The sequence below is a fragment of the Mesoplodon mirus genome (genome assembly GCF_964341445.2).
Source record: "Mesoplodon mirus genome assembly, chromosome: 13".
NCBI lineage: Eukaryota > Metazoa > Chordata > Mammalia > Artiodactyla > Ziphiidae > Mesoplodon > Mesoplodon mirus.
The window spans coordinates 77062565-77076569 of record NC_138989.1 but is presented as its reverse complement, the minus strand read 5'-3'; the positions used below and the strand labels follow the sequence as shown (position 1 = coordinate 77076569).

At 42.0% G+C, this 14005-nt stretch overlaps 1 protein-coding gene across 1 annotated transcript in view; it reads right to left on the bottom strand.

Annotated features, from left to right (window-relative positions):
• PHLPP1 (PH domain and leucine rich repeat protein phosphatase 1) overlaps positions 1-14005 on the bottom strand; it is a 213340-nt gene that overhangs the window by 84722 nt on the left and 114613 nt on the right. The gene's annotated exons all lie outside the window — the stretch shown is intronic.

Here is a 14005-nt window from a genome sequence, read left to right as displayed (position 1 = left end):
GACCCAGGCTAGGCTAATCAAAGGCCTTCTCTGGGATATACATTCTAAAGCCAGGAGAGAGAGAGAACCTGCCACTTAGAGCTGCAGTTAAAATGACTGAACTAGATTTGTATGTATCAACCTGGATTGATTAAAAAAAAAAAAGCAAGCTGCAGAATGTTACATACACTATAATGCCATGTATGAAAAACATTTTTAAGATAAACACATACAACAACTCTGTATATTATGTGTGAATAGTTATATGTGCAGTAAAGCTACACACTATGCATTGGGCATATGCCAAATCAATGACAGTGACGGCCTCTAGATGAGCAGGGAGGGAAATGGAAACAGGAATGGGAGCATAGGGGATTTGGAATTTAGCTGTGATGCGATTTACTTATAATAAGAATGGGAGAAAAAGAAAAGAATGGAAGATATGGAGGAACTATGTCAGTATGTTAACGACTGGGGAGGCCAAGACCAGTACGTGGAAATTGTAATATTATCCTTTAGGCTCTTCTGTGTGTGTGTGTTTAATTGGAAAAAAATAATGTAATCTCAATGAAAATTTCAGTAAAAAGGGGGGAAATGGATGACTGCAGTCTCCTGGCTTTCCTCGCATCCTAGTGTTCTACTACGTGGTGCATCAGAGACGATTCTTCCCCTTGTTTTTTTTTTTTTTTTTGATTCTTCCCCTTAACTCAAGGATCCCAACCCTTTGCAGTGGGCTGAATGGCGGCCCCCCAAAAGGTATGTTCACGTACGAATTCCCAGAATCTGTGAATATTAGTTTACATGGCAAAAGAGTGACTGTTATCTTACATGACAAAAGATGTGATTAAGGATCTTGAGAGGAGGTGCTTATTTATCCTGGATTATCTGGAAGGGCCCTAAATACAATTACATGCATCTTCATGAGACAGGCAGAGGGAATTCTGAGAGAGAAGAGAAGGCAATGTGACCACGGAGGCAGAGACGGATGTGGGCCACAAGCTAAAAAATGCTTAGAGCCACCAGAAGTTGGAAGAGGCAAGGAATAGATTCTTCCCTAGAGCCTTCAAAAGGAGCACAGTCCTGCCGACACCTTGATTTTGAACTTCTGGCCTCCAGAACTGTGAGAGAACAAATTTCTGTTGTCTTAAGCCATCAAGGTTTTGGTAATTTTTAACAACAGCCATAGGAGCCTAGTACACCCTTCTTAATTCTTTTCCATAGTACTTTTCATTTTCATTCATTCAACATGTTTATTGAATACCAACTATATGCCTATTACTGACCTGGGTAAGCACTTAGTATGCTTCAGTAAACAATAAGAAGATCCCTGCCCTCATTAAACTTATCTCACAAATAAGTATATGTTAAAAATTGGTAACTACTATGGAAAAAATAGAGCAAGGAAAAAGGGGTCAGGATGGTTGCGAAGGTTGTAGGTTGTAATTTATATAGGTTGGTCAGGATAGGCCTCACCTAAAAGGTGGCATTTAGACCTGAAGGACATGAGGAAGTTAGCTGAAAGGATTTATCTAGAACACTCCAGGCAGAGGAAGTAGCCAGTGTAAAGGCCCTAAAAAAGGAGTGTGTCTGGTCTGTTCTAAGAACAGCATGAAGACCAGTTAAGACAGGGGAGAGTGACCTGTGATGAGGTCAGAAAGGTAAGGGGGTTGGCGGGGGGAGCAGATCTTGCACCGCCTTTTAGGTTATTGTAAAGACTCTGGCTTTGGGCTTCCCTGGTGGCGCAGTGGTTGAGAGTCCGCCTGCCAATGCAGGGGACATGGGTTCGTGCCCTGGTCCGGGAAGATCCCACGTGCCGTGGAGCAGCTGGGCCCCTAAGCCATGGCCGCTGAGCCCACGCGTCCGGAGCCTGTGCTCTGGGGTGGGAGAGGCCACAGCAGTGAGAGGCCCGCGTACCGTAAAAAAAAAAAAAAAAAAAAAAAAAAGACTCTGGCTTTTTGAGTTTCCCTGGTGGCGTAGTGGTTAAGAATCCGCCTGCCAATGCAGGGTACTTGGGTTCCAGCCCTGGTCCGGGAAGATCCCACATGCCGCAGAGCAACTAATAAGCCTGTGCACCACAACTACTGAGCCTGCGCTCTAGAGCCCGTGAGCCACTACTACTGAGCCCGTGTGCCAGAACTACTGAAGCCCGTGTGCCTAGAGCCCGTGCTCCGCAACAAGAGAAGACACCGCAATGAGAAGCCCACGCACTGCAACACAGAGTAGCCCCCACTCGCCGCAACTAGAGAAAGCCCAGGCGCAGCAACAAAGACCCAACGCAGCCAAAAATAAATACAATAAATTAAAAAAAAAAAAGATTCTGGTTTTTCATGTGAGCAAACTGGGCCATCGTGGAAAGGTTCCAGAAGAGTCTCTGTCTCTGACTGTAAGCTCATAAAGAAGGGATTTGGGTCTATTTTGTTCACAATGTGCCCTGTGCTCAGCACTTAGTACGACCCTCAGGAAGTATCTGCTGGAAGAATGACAGGGGACTACTTTACAACCCTTCCTTTCTCACCAGTTTGCATCTGACCCATCTGGTGCATTCCTCCATGTGGGGACTACTCTGTGGAGGACACATTCCATTTCAGCTGAAGCATCATACTGAATACTCTCTTTGGACAGCTACAAGATAACAATTAAATGTCAAGTCGTATTTGATTTCTTTCCTCATTCTGGACCGCAAGCTGTTCGTGCTGGAAACAAGGGGGAGGAAAGCACAGTAACAAAGCTACAGCAAGCAAACGTGGTCTGTGGGAGTCGCAGCAGACCGGGGAACAGGCACAGCGAGAACAGAAATTAGACACGCCGTGATGGCAGTGGGGCGGCGGGCGGCCAAGGCGACCACGAGAGCTACTACCACTAGCTGCACCCCTGCCCAGTCCCACGCCCTGAAACAAAGGGGAGATCTAAACGCTTTCCCCCAGATCCACCTGGGCACATAAGGACACCACCACAAAGAGGTTTTGCTGGACTCCCAGATGAAAATACTACCAAAAGGGCTACCCAAAGAGGCTGTGACCCACCTATATAGCACCTGTTAAAACTAACATTCTCGGGCTTCCCTGGTGGCACAGTGGCTGAGAGTCCGCCTGCCGATGCAGGGGACACGGGTTCGTGCCCCGGTCCGGGAAGATCCCACATGCCACGGAGCGGCTGGGCCCGTGAGCCATGGCCGCTGAGCCTGCGCGTCCGGAGCCTGTGCTCCGCAACGGGAGAGGCCACAACAGTTAGAGGCCCACGTACCGCAAAAAAAAAACAAAACAAAAAATTAATATCGTCCTCAAGATAAGAAATTAAAAAAAAGAGAAAGCCACCTGTATACACCTCAGAGCAAGTAGCCTTTTATTATTCTAGCTTTTTTTTTTCCTAATAGTAATAACAATAATAGCTGCTAACATTTAGGGGGCACTCTTCTTTAGATGTAATGTTTAGTTTTAGTCTTCACAATAACTCAGCATAAGAAGGACGTATCCCCATTTCAAAGATGAAGGTTAAAGGGTGTGCCCAAGGTCACACAGTGAAAGCAGCAGCAGAGTTTGAATGACAGCATATGCCATGGAGTCAGGGCCCCAACACAGTTCAAGTCCTACCCAAAGGGAGGCTCCTCCAACGGCCACAATCAAATCCTAACATAACCCTCAGCCCAGAGTAAAGACGATTTGATGTCATCCCTCACAGACCATCAATGAACCGCACATGAATGGATTCAAGTTTTAGAAGATCAGTTCAAGTAACCATGGCTTGGGAAATCAGTGCTAGTTTATATTAACAACAACAAAACATGTTAAGGCTAATAATTTAGAGTTAGTAAATCAAATGGGATATTTTTCCCCCCATAAACCGCTATACTTTCGGAGATACATTAAAATGAATGTGAATCCCAACCACTGGCTCACGTTGTCTTCTTTTCCAAATGACTTGTGAACACGTAGGAACCAAAAGCTCACTGGGCCCTCAAAATATTTTCCCCAAAGACCATTGCAGATTAACCATAAAAATGATAATGTGAACAACAAACTTTCCAGATCACCTGCTGCGCTTCTACGCAGTTCTAACATCCTACTCAGCTTGACGCTTTCCTGAGTCCTTTCTTTACCAACCGTTAGCACACTTGTATAAAGTATCTGCTCTGAGTCTAGCTGGGTTGCATTTCTAAACCAATATATCTATCCTAACCCTAACCTATCCCCTCCGTGCTTTCAAAATTATCATCTTGGGGCTTCCCTGGTGGTGCAGTGGTTGAGAATCTGCCTGCTAATGCAGGGGACACAGGTTCAAGCCCTGGTCTGGGAAGATCCCACATGCCGTGGAGCAACTAGGCCCGTGAGCCACAACTACTGAGCCTGCGCGTCTGGAGCCTGTGCTCCGCAACAAGAGAGGCCGCGACAGTGAGAGGACCGCGCACCGTGATGAAGAGTGGCCCCTGCTTGCCACAACTAGAGAAAGCCCTCGCACAGAAACGAAGACCCAACACAGCCAAAAATAAATAAATAAATGAATAAATTAAAAAAAAAATTATCATCTTCCCTTGCAACAGGACTGCACTCTGCAATACTCACATTATTCCTGATGTTCACTTAGTGGACAATCTTCTTTTATAAGCAACGGAAAGTTCAGAATAACTTTCACGTGATTTTTTTGTCCCCACTATACTTTAGTGAAGTGGTATTTATCCTTATTATGTGCAAAGCATGCTCAAAATTGAACAAAATGATTCTGAAAGGCTTGGTCAAAGCAGCTGAAATAGCACAAATAATTCCGCTTGTGCAAAGTAAAATACTGCTGTAAACTGGCATTTTGAGTCATTAATTGCTCTGGCCTAGCCTTTAGTGGTTTGGGAAACTATGCCCTGGCTACAGGGATAGTCTCTGGGGAGTTTAACAAACTTCTGTAAAAAATTCTTAACCTCAACTGACTTAGTTTTAATTCTCATCCCCCAAAAATGCTTTGGGAAGACATGAAGTAGGAGAATATAAATTTAGAATAGAGTTTATTCATCTTTCTTAGCTAAGCACTCTAGTGACTTATTTTTAATTTCATCCTCATCAATAAAGTTTTATAATAATATCAAACAAAAAATTTCCAATTTTAATAAACTTTAAGCTGCCACTGCTCCAAAACATGCAATCACTTCTTAAAAAAAATTCTACAAACATAGGAAATGCCTTAACTTGACTGCAGACATTTTCACAATGATATCTCATTTCTTGATCCCGTACTAATTATCATTTTATAAAATCTGTTTAACAGCAGATGCAGAAAACCTTCCTATAAAATTAATTACAATATATACATTAATAATGTCCGAATAGGGGCATATCAAACTGCCAATTTGGGACTCAGTAAATTCTACCTGGAATTCTGGTATTTTATCATTTCTTTGCCTTAAATGAGTAAATGCTATGAAAAATTTTTAAACCCAAGAAATAAAATACACAAATTTACACACCATTCCAAACCGCCAGATGTAATCAAATCAATGAAGACAAACAAGAAGATGTGGAGAGGCTATCACTGACAGACAAAAATGAGAGATGGAACTCTCTGAGGGCAAATTATTCAGGGAAGGGAGGGGACTATGATTTTAAGATTAGGCTTACTAAAACTATAAGGTACCAGTTAAAACATCGTTAAGGGACCAAAGAATAAAAGAGTATGGAGAGAGCTGCAGGCTGGAAAAGGAAAGAAGGAAGTTGGGGGGGAGACAGAAAAAGAGAGGGAGAAAGAAAAGAGAAGCGTTAGATAGATGACTGATAGACACATAAGCCAACAAATAAATAAAACACACGGCTCACTGTAAAAGCACCAGACTGTAACAATAAAGAAAAACAATATTGAGAAATTTAGACGAAGAGTTCCTCCTAGGCATCCCGACTTCTCTTTGCAGGTGAGTAGAGGGGATGCATGAGTACACCTTTCAACATGGATCTACCATTTGCCTTTATGAAACAGACACTGGACTTGATACTGGAGAGATGCACATTTCGTCTTCAAAAAATGGGTCCCTTGAAGACACAGACCTCTAACAAGTATAATTCCAAAATGCACATGCAGTGGTGCGGTAGGGACACACAGAGCAGAGAACACAAACTCCAGCGCTCCCCAGACCGTTCCAGCACTGACGGTCCCCTCACGCGCCCAGATGGGCAGATATTCCCCGGCACCGGTGCAGAGGCTGGCACCCCCCCATCAGGAGCAGGCAGAGCCGCAGGATGTGCCCCATGAGCTCGTGGTACAGCCTAAACTAGAAAGGCACACCTGGCACCTCACCCTCTCTGAGTGTGAGAGGCTCGGAGAAGATGGTACCCGCGGCCTCCAGAATCACTAACCGTGCCCCTCTGACGGTTATCTTCCTTCCACACACACAAAGCCCATTGTGTTTCTCAGTGAGAACAGAAAAATAGAGCTTGGCTTGGGTGGAGATCAAATCTGAACTCAGAGTTCCTTCCTCGTTTCCTTATTGGCAAAATATGTGTAAACAAGCTCTTTAGAATATGACCAACCTGAGAGTGTCTCTGAGCTCCATCACGGCAGCATTCCCCCAAGGGGAGCATCTCCTCGGCAAAGGAGAAGGGAAAAGATTGCTAACCACAAAAAACTTACATTCTAACTTTCCATTAAAAGAAGTAACACAAATGCACACTTAAATGATGCTCTCTTAGAAACAGGCTACTTGTTTTCCATTTAAAATACAAATGACACATACACCTCACGGGTTAAGTACCAGTCTAACATACAAGGTCTGGTATGTTTAACATAGAGAGTTCACTGATATTTTTTCAATTATTCCAGTATTCCTTACTTTATAAAATAAATCAGACCAGTGAGTAGAAGAATTTAACTGTTCAGAGCAGTTGTAGATAATCCAATACTCTGGGTTACAAATATTGGGGTCTTCCAAGGTAAGTAAATATATCATGGAAACTAAACTCTTAAGATACTATGTATTTTTACATTGGTCTAAACACTCAGATTTAAATGATTTAACTTCAAAATATAAGACGACCAGATGTAGAGATCTGGTTAATCATATATGCTAAGTTCCTTATATAGCGATACTTGACCAGTTTTTGAAGTTAGACAACAGTAGTCCCCTCAACACTGAAACCAATTTAATTTGCTTTGGGTGACTCAGAAGGCATCTCAGATTTCCTAAATACGTCTTGGTCATCATTTAAGAAGATCAGTGATCAGTGGCTATGCTCAAGTGTCCTTAGCAGCACACCCCAGTCAATACACTGCCTGGTAAATCACCTTTTATTCTAATAGTGAGCTGCCTGGATTCTACTGACAACTGTGTATTTGAAGTACTTCTCTTTGACATTTTCAGTAAATCTCAGTTATTATTTGAATCTTGGTTCGTTTTGCCCCTTCAGGCCACTGTAAAACATTGGAAGTACAATTAAAGAAAAAGCAAGGAAGAGGAACTCCCTGCATAAAGCAGTGCTGGATACTTTACATCTCAGTTCCCTCATCTGCAAAATGGAGATGATAATATCTCCTCGAAGGTTATTTCCTTTTGTTGTAAAGCCGGACCTCACACAATGTTATGGGCACTGACCTCACAGGGATACTATAAAGCATCTAGAATAGCGCTTGGCACACAGAAAAAAGTTACCAAAATGTTAGTTATCACTACTTGTTGTCACTACTGCATTAATTCAGTCGGCTAAACGATTTTATTATTAACAAAATATATCTATTAACAATTTGGGGGGAAAAACAAAGAGTCTTTTTATTTTGGTGTTGATCTCATGAATGAATAACTAACTCACTTTGGACATAATGTCTAAAGCAAGGAAAACAATGGTCACATACTCTGTGCTCAGCAGATACTATCTGCAGGTATATCAAGAAACTGCAGAGCTAGTCTGCAAGGAAAAAGCTAGAGAAGGGATCGGAAACCAAGTGATGACGAAATTGTTGGAATTACCAGAGATGTTTCTCGTAAAAGTAGATTGCTAAGAGGTGGGGGAGGGCACGGAAATCACAGAAACTTCAATAGTTAGAGGTTGTCAAATAGGAGAGTGAGTACAATTACCTTTTGTTAAACCAGAGAGCAAAACTAGGGTCAGTGAGTCAAAGATATAGGGATAAAGACTTAGCTCACTTCTAAGGAAGAGCTGTCTTGTCAGACACTATAGGTATCTGAAAGGCTGTAGACCTTTTTCTAGGAGGGAGGTAAGTCTGGGAGTCCACAAGGTCCTTCTCAAATCTTAAATTCTAATTCTCTCAACTAAGAGCCACTTGATGATGACTAGACTTTAAGGTTAACAAACACTTTTAAAGAAAATGCCAAGTAATTGTTAAGGCAATTGTTCCAGAAAACTACAAGTAATATTACCTTTTTGGTGACTACTTTACAAGGGCCCTTCCCAATCTTAAAATAACATGCTGTAACTTTATTTATTTATTTATTTTAAATGTGATGAAGGAAGCATGCAGAGAACATGACTAGGTTCAGAGGGAAGAGTCCTCTCTTTTTTTTTTAAAAGATGTTGGGGATAGGAGTTTATTAATTAATGTATTTATTTTTGCTGCGTTGGGTCTTCGTTTCTGTGCGAGGGCTTTCTCTAGTTGTGGCAAGTGGGGGCCACTCTTCATCGCGGTGCGCGGGCCTCTCACTGTCGCGGCCTCTCTTGTTGCAGAGCGCAGGCTCCAGATGCGCAGGCTCAGTAGTTGTGGCTCATGGGCCCAGTTGCTCCGTGGCATGTGGGATCCTCTCAGACCAGGGCTCGAACCCGTGTCCCCTGCATTAGCAGGCAGATTCTCAACCACTGCACCACCAGGGAAGCCCAACATGCTGTAACTTTAAAACACAGCTGTAGGGACTTCCCTGGAGGCACAGTGGTTAGGAATCCACCTGCCAATGCAGGCAACATGGGTTCGAGCCCTGGTCCGGGAGGATCCCATATGCCGTGGAGCAACTGAGCCTGTGCGCCACAACTACTGAACCTGCACTCTACAGCCCCCAAGCCACAACTTCTGAGCCCATGTGCCACAGCTACTGAGGCCCGCGTGCCTAGGGCCCGTGCTCCGCAACAAGAGAAGCCACCGCAATGAGAAGCCCGCGCACCGCAACGAAGAGTAGTCCCGGATCGCCACAACTAAAGATAGCCCGTGTATAGCAACGAAGACCCAGTGCACCCAACAGTAAATAAATAAATAAATTTATTAAAACAAAACAAAAAACAAACCAAACAACACAGCTGTATGTTCCTCCCTTAAAGCCTAAAATGTATTTTACTAAAGATAACAACATACAGATAAACTACACATGAGGAACACATTTCTCCCATTTGCTGAAGTCCTGACGCTAGCAGTGGAGCCTAGAGGAATGCCTCGCACAGAGAAAAGGTGGAACAAATATCCTCTCGTTCCCCCTTCACTACCTTCTGCCCCCCCCCCACCCCGCCAACAACAGAGCTGTTGACAGAACAGGGGAGGGAGGGTGGGAAGACAGAAGAAGGGAAGATGGAGACACAGGGGATGAGTGTAACATGTAAAGTACACAAGTCAGCACTGTTTCACAAAGCATGCTGCTTCCGTCAGGACACAGCAAGCAGACTAGGTATCTTTTTCATTAGTATAAAAGTGGATTGAAAAACTCTGAAGGAAATAAATTTAAATACTTTTAAATGGAAATGACTCAGAATGAAGGAGAAACCCCTTCTTTAGGAATATATTCACTAGGATTTCAGAACCAATAGTTACTATAGAAAAAAAAAGAAGGGATTAGCAATGTGGAAATAAGATGAAGCATAATTATAATGGCAAAGAGCATTTTAATATTTTCACTAAATCACAGTATTATGTATTAGAAAAACAAAATTTAATGTAATCCAAAATACTTTAGTTTAAATTCAAAGCAGAATTTCTAAATTCCCTAATTTCATAAACTATTTGTACCTATAATAAGGAAGGATTCCACAATATGAATTTTTGTGTAACTATATTGGAAAGTTAATTATGATGTTTGGTAACATAGTCAAACTTTCCCAAGAAAATAAAATGGAATGAGCAGGAAACTATCCAGATGGGCAGTCCTTTTTTTTTAAGATTTTTTTTTTTTTTATGGCTGTGTTGGGTCTTCGTTGCTGTGCGCGGGCTTTCTCTAGTTGCGGCGAGTGGGACCTACTCTTCATTGCAGTGCACAGGCTTCTCATTGTGGTGGCTTCTCTTGTTGCAGAGCATGGGCTCTAGGCACACAGGCTTCAGTAGTTGCAGCGCATGGGCTCGGTAGTTGTGGCTCGCAAGCTCTAGAGCACAGGCTCAGTAGTTATGGCGCACAGGCTTAGCTGCTCCGCGGCATGTGGGATCTTCCCGGACCAGGGATCAAACCCATGTCCCCTGTACTGGCAGGTGGATACTTAACCACTGCGCCACCAGGGAAGTCCTGGGCAGTACTTTTTAATTTTAGCTTCCATTTTTTCCTTTTTCGCATTGCTCAGACATCTGTGATATGACTACACATTTACATTTTACTCAGTTGTACCTTTGTAGATATTTTCTCTCTCCTTGAAATGCTCTTTCCCCTTGTCTTTTTTGTCAACTCCTATTCATCCTTCAAACTCAGCTTGCTCATTACCTCCTTGAAGCTTCCTGTACCTAAATATTTCATACACTGAATTTCCAAACTTTTCCATATCTTCACTACAGAATTGGTACAGGAGCAGTTCTCTAGGGATTGGGGTGACATTTTATAAACTAAAATCCATGTCACTCAGACCCTCAATTCTACTTCAGATTCTGCCATAGACTTGCTAGATTGTCATGGTCAAATGGCCCTTGATTCTTTATCTAAAGAATGGGTATAAAATGTGAAGGGAGGGTTTCCAAAAAAAGCCCCTTTAAGCCCTGGACTCCTTAGCAGAACAGGACTGAGAGCACAGCTTCTTACCCTCATGACCCCAATGTAACCAGCAACAGCAAAATCCCTAAAAGACAAGTGACCAAACATGCTGACAAAAAGCAGAAAACTCCCTAAATTACACTTCAAATTAAGAGACAAAATACGTGTAAATATGTGCAAAAGATGACTAAGTGATCTTAAAGGGTTCCTTGCAACTACATCAAATGACACAAATTTACATGCTGGAAACAATCCTATTCCACCAGATTGATTTGACTCTGTGATTAGTGAAGTATTCTTTGAGTAAAATCTGGACAATAAAACACTCTTTTTAAGCACATGAAAGCAAAAGTTCAACTGTGATTCACCATATATCTTATTCTTATTTAAAGGGTGATGTTTACTCATCATTTCACATGCTCTTTAATTCAGCATGAGATGTTGCCCTGACTTGCCTACACTATGCATATTAAGGGTGAACCAAAATATCACGGCAACCAAAACTTCAACGTGATGACTTTTTTTCATTAAACAAAAGATGGCCTAGAATTAAAATACTATGATTAATACTAAAAGAAAGATAGCCAGAGAGATAAGCACTGTGATAGCCACCGTCGCTGGTAACTGCCAGCCTGTTAACCACTGATCAACAAGGAAAGAGATATGTGGACAAACTAAGTGACCTCATGAAGCGTCAACTTATACCACTGGGCCATACAACATATACATATAACACAACTGGCCACAAACTAAGAATTGGGGAAGCTGAGTAATAGGTATGTGCATATTATCTCTACTTCTAAATATTTGACATTTCCCATAATGAAAAGTTAAAAACACATTCATGCATACTTTACTTAATTAATTAACTAATAAGAAATAAATGCCTTTCACATGGGAAAAAAACAACAAAAACAAACAAAAAACCCCACATTCATGCACAACACCAAATCAGTGATCTAAACCCCCTTTTAAGCTTCCTTGAAATCAAGAAACAGACTTTAATGTGGGACAATACAGTGTCCCAGAAGTGACTAAGACTTTAAATTAAAAATAAGTACGACTGGGGCTTCCCTGGTGGCGCAGTGGTTGAGAGTCCGCCTGCCGATGCAGGGGACACGGGTTCGTGCCCCGGTCCGGGAAGATCCCACATGCCGTGGAGCGGCTGGGCCCGTGGGCCATGGCCGCTGAGCCTGCGCGTCCGGAGCCTGTGCTCCGCAATGGGAGAGGCCACCACAGTGAGAGGCCCGCGTACCGCAAAAAAAAAAAAAAAGTACGACTTAGGCTATAGATTCACATGAAGACTAACTTTGAAGAGAATCCACAGGATCAATCAACATGTCTAAAACCAATGTACTCCAAAAAGTGGGCCACAAAGAGGGACAGCCGGGGCAGCATTTCTGTAAAGTCACTCGTATACCTGACTGGAGCGCTTCTGCAATTCCTGTTCTTCCCTCAACTACTACCCTCGCCCTCGCATCCCTGCCCCACCAACCGCTTTGAAGACACGATGGACAGGAACCCATGTTGACCTAGCAGAGTCCTGTCTGCACAGCATACAACAGGATGTTTGCTGAATTTTTAAAGAGTGCCGTGCGCTAATATTTCAGGGATGACTTTAAAATCAACATTGTAATCCTCCCAGAGGAGCCATTTCTTCCATAGTAACTAACACCCGCCCCAAATTAAAAACTCTAAAGGGACAGCCTCGGGTGTTATTTTGGCAAGCAATACTAAGGGCTAAGATTAAGTTTAAAAAATAATAAGTATATAAGAGCCTGTCTTGGTAGAACACAGCTAATTAATAACCTTTTATATATGTTCACAAAGTCAACTAGAAAAATTAGAACAAAGAATAACATTTTTCTTGTAGCTAAGATCCAGAAGCATAAACTGAAAATAAAGAATTTTTATTTTAAATTAATTATCTAATTCATTTTAATTCAAAAATCATTGGAATTTGCTTCTTTTTGTCTTCCCACCCTGGGGTGAGGATGGTCATTAAGAATCAGAAACTCAGATATTCCTTTCTGTTGTTGGTTTGTCTTTCTTTCAATTATTAAAATGAATCCTCATTTAAACATCAGGATACGGACAATCCATTCTGTGAATGTTTTGTTCCTCAATAAGAAGAAAAGAAAAAGAAACTGTTTCCATAGTAACCCTGAGTGTGACTAAACTGTATACCTTCCAAGGACCTACATATAAGGAAGAACAGACAATGGAAAGGGGAAGCTAGAAGCAGAAGTGGCTTGTGATGGTCAGCTGGTGCCACTCCACGCTTCCCATACACACATTATCCCAAAGGGACCGAGTTCTAATCCTCTTTCCAGCAGCCCCAACCTACCCTCCCAGGATGTGGGGTTAAAGGAAAAGACACTATCATAGGATTTTCCTCAACATACAAAGTTTAAAGAGTGTGGCCATGTTTTATATGGGTTTCATACCCAAATAGGGAGTTCTCGCACTTATTCCTCCTATAATACCTAACCTCTTTAATCAGACCCTTACAACTCATTTCCCCTTTAATTCACTAAGTATAACAACTTCTAAAACTTTTTGAAATGTGTATCTGGTTTTTAGGGTTGACGAAAAGGAAGACACTGTATCTAAAATCTGCATTTATTAAAGTATTTGCCCTCTATCCCCTACCCCTGACTTTTCAGGAAGAAATCTTCTTTCTCCCCAATGTCTGCCATGCTTAATTACTTTACCCCAAAAGGCTGCTGTCCTGGTTAAGAGCAGCAGAAGGTTCCTTGTTCAGATAAACTAAGCATATGTGTGTCTTGTGCTTAAAATAAACATAAAAACAGATAATATTTTGAAAAACATATATTGTCCAGCCAGTCAGTGATGATGGCAGGAATGATGTCATAAAATTATTTTTTTATTTATGTATTATTTAGTCAGTCACACATACACACACACACTTACTATGTGCTAGTGTGAGTCCATGACATGCATAGTTCATATAAGCACTAAGAGGTAAGTGCTATTATTATTTCCTTTATCAAATGAAAAGGGCTTAAAATTTAGAAACTTAGATACAGTCACAGGGCCAGTAAATGTTAGAACCCAGGTCTCCTTAGTTGAGACTCAAACTCTTCACTCCTACACCATTTGGCCTCCCCAAACATTCAGAGCTGCTCTGAAGGGAGAGGAGGTTAAGGTTCT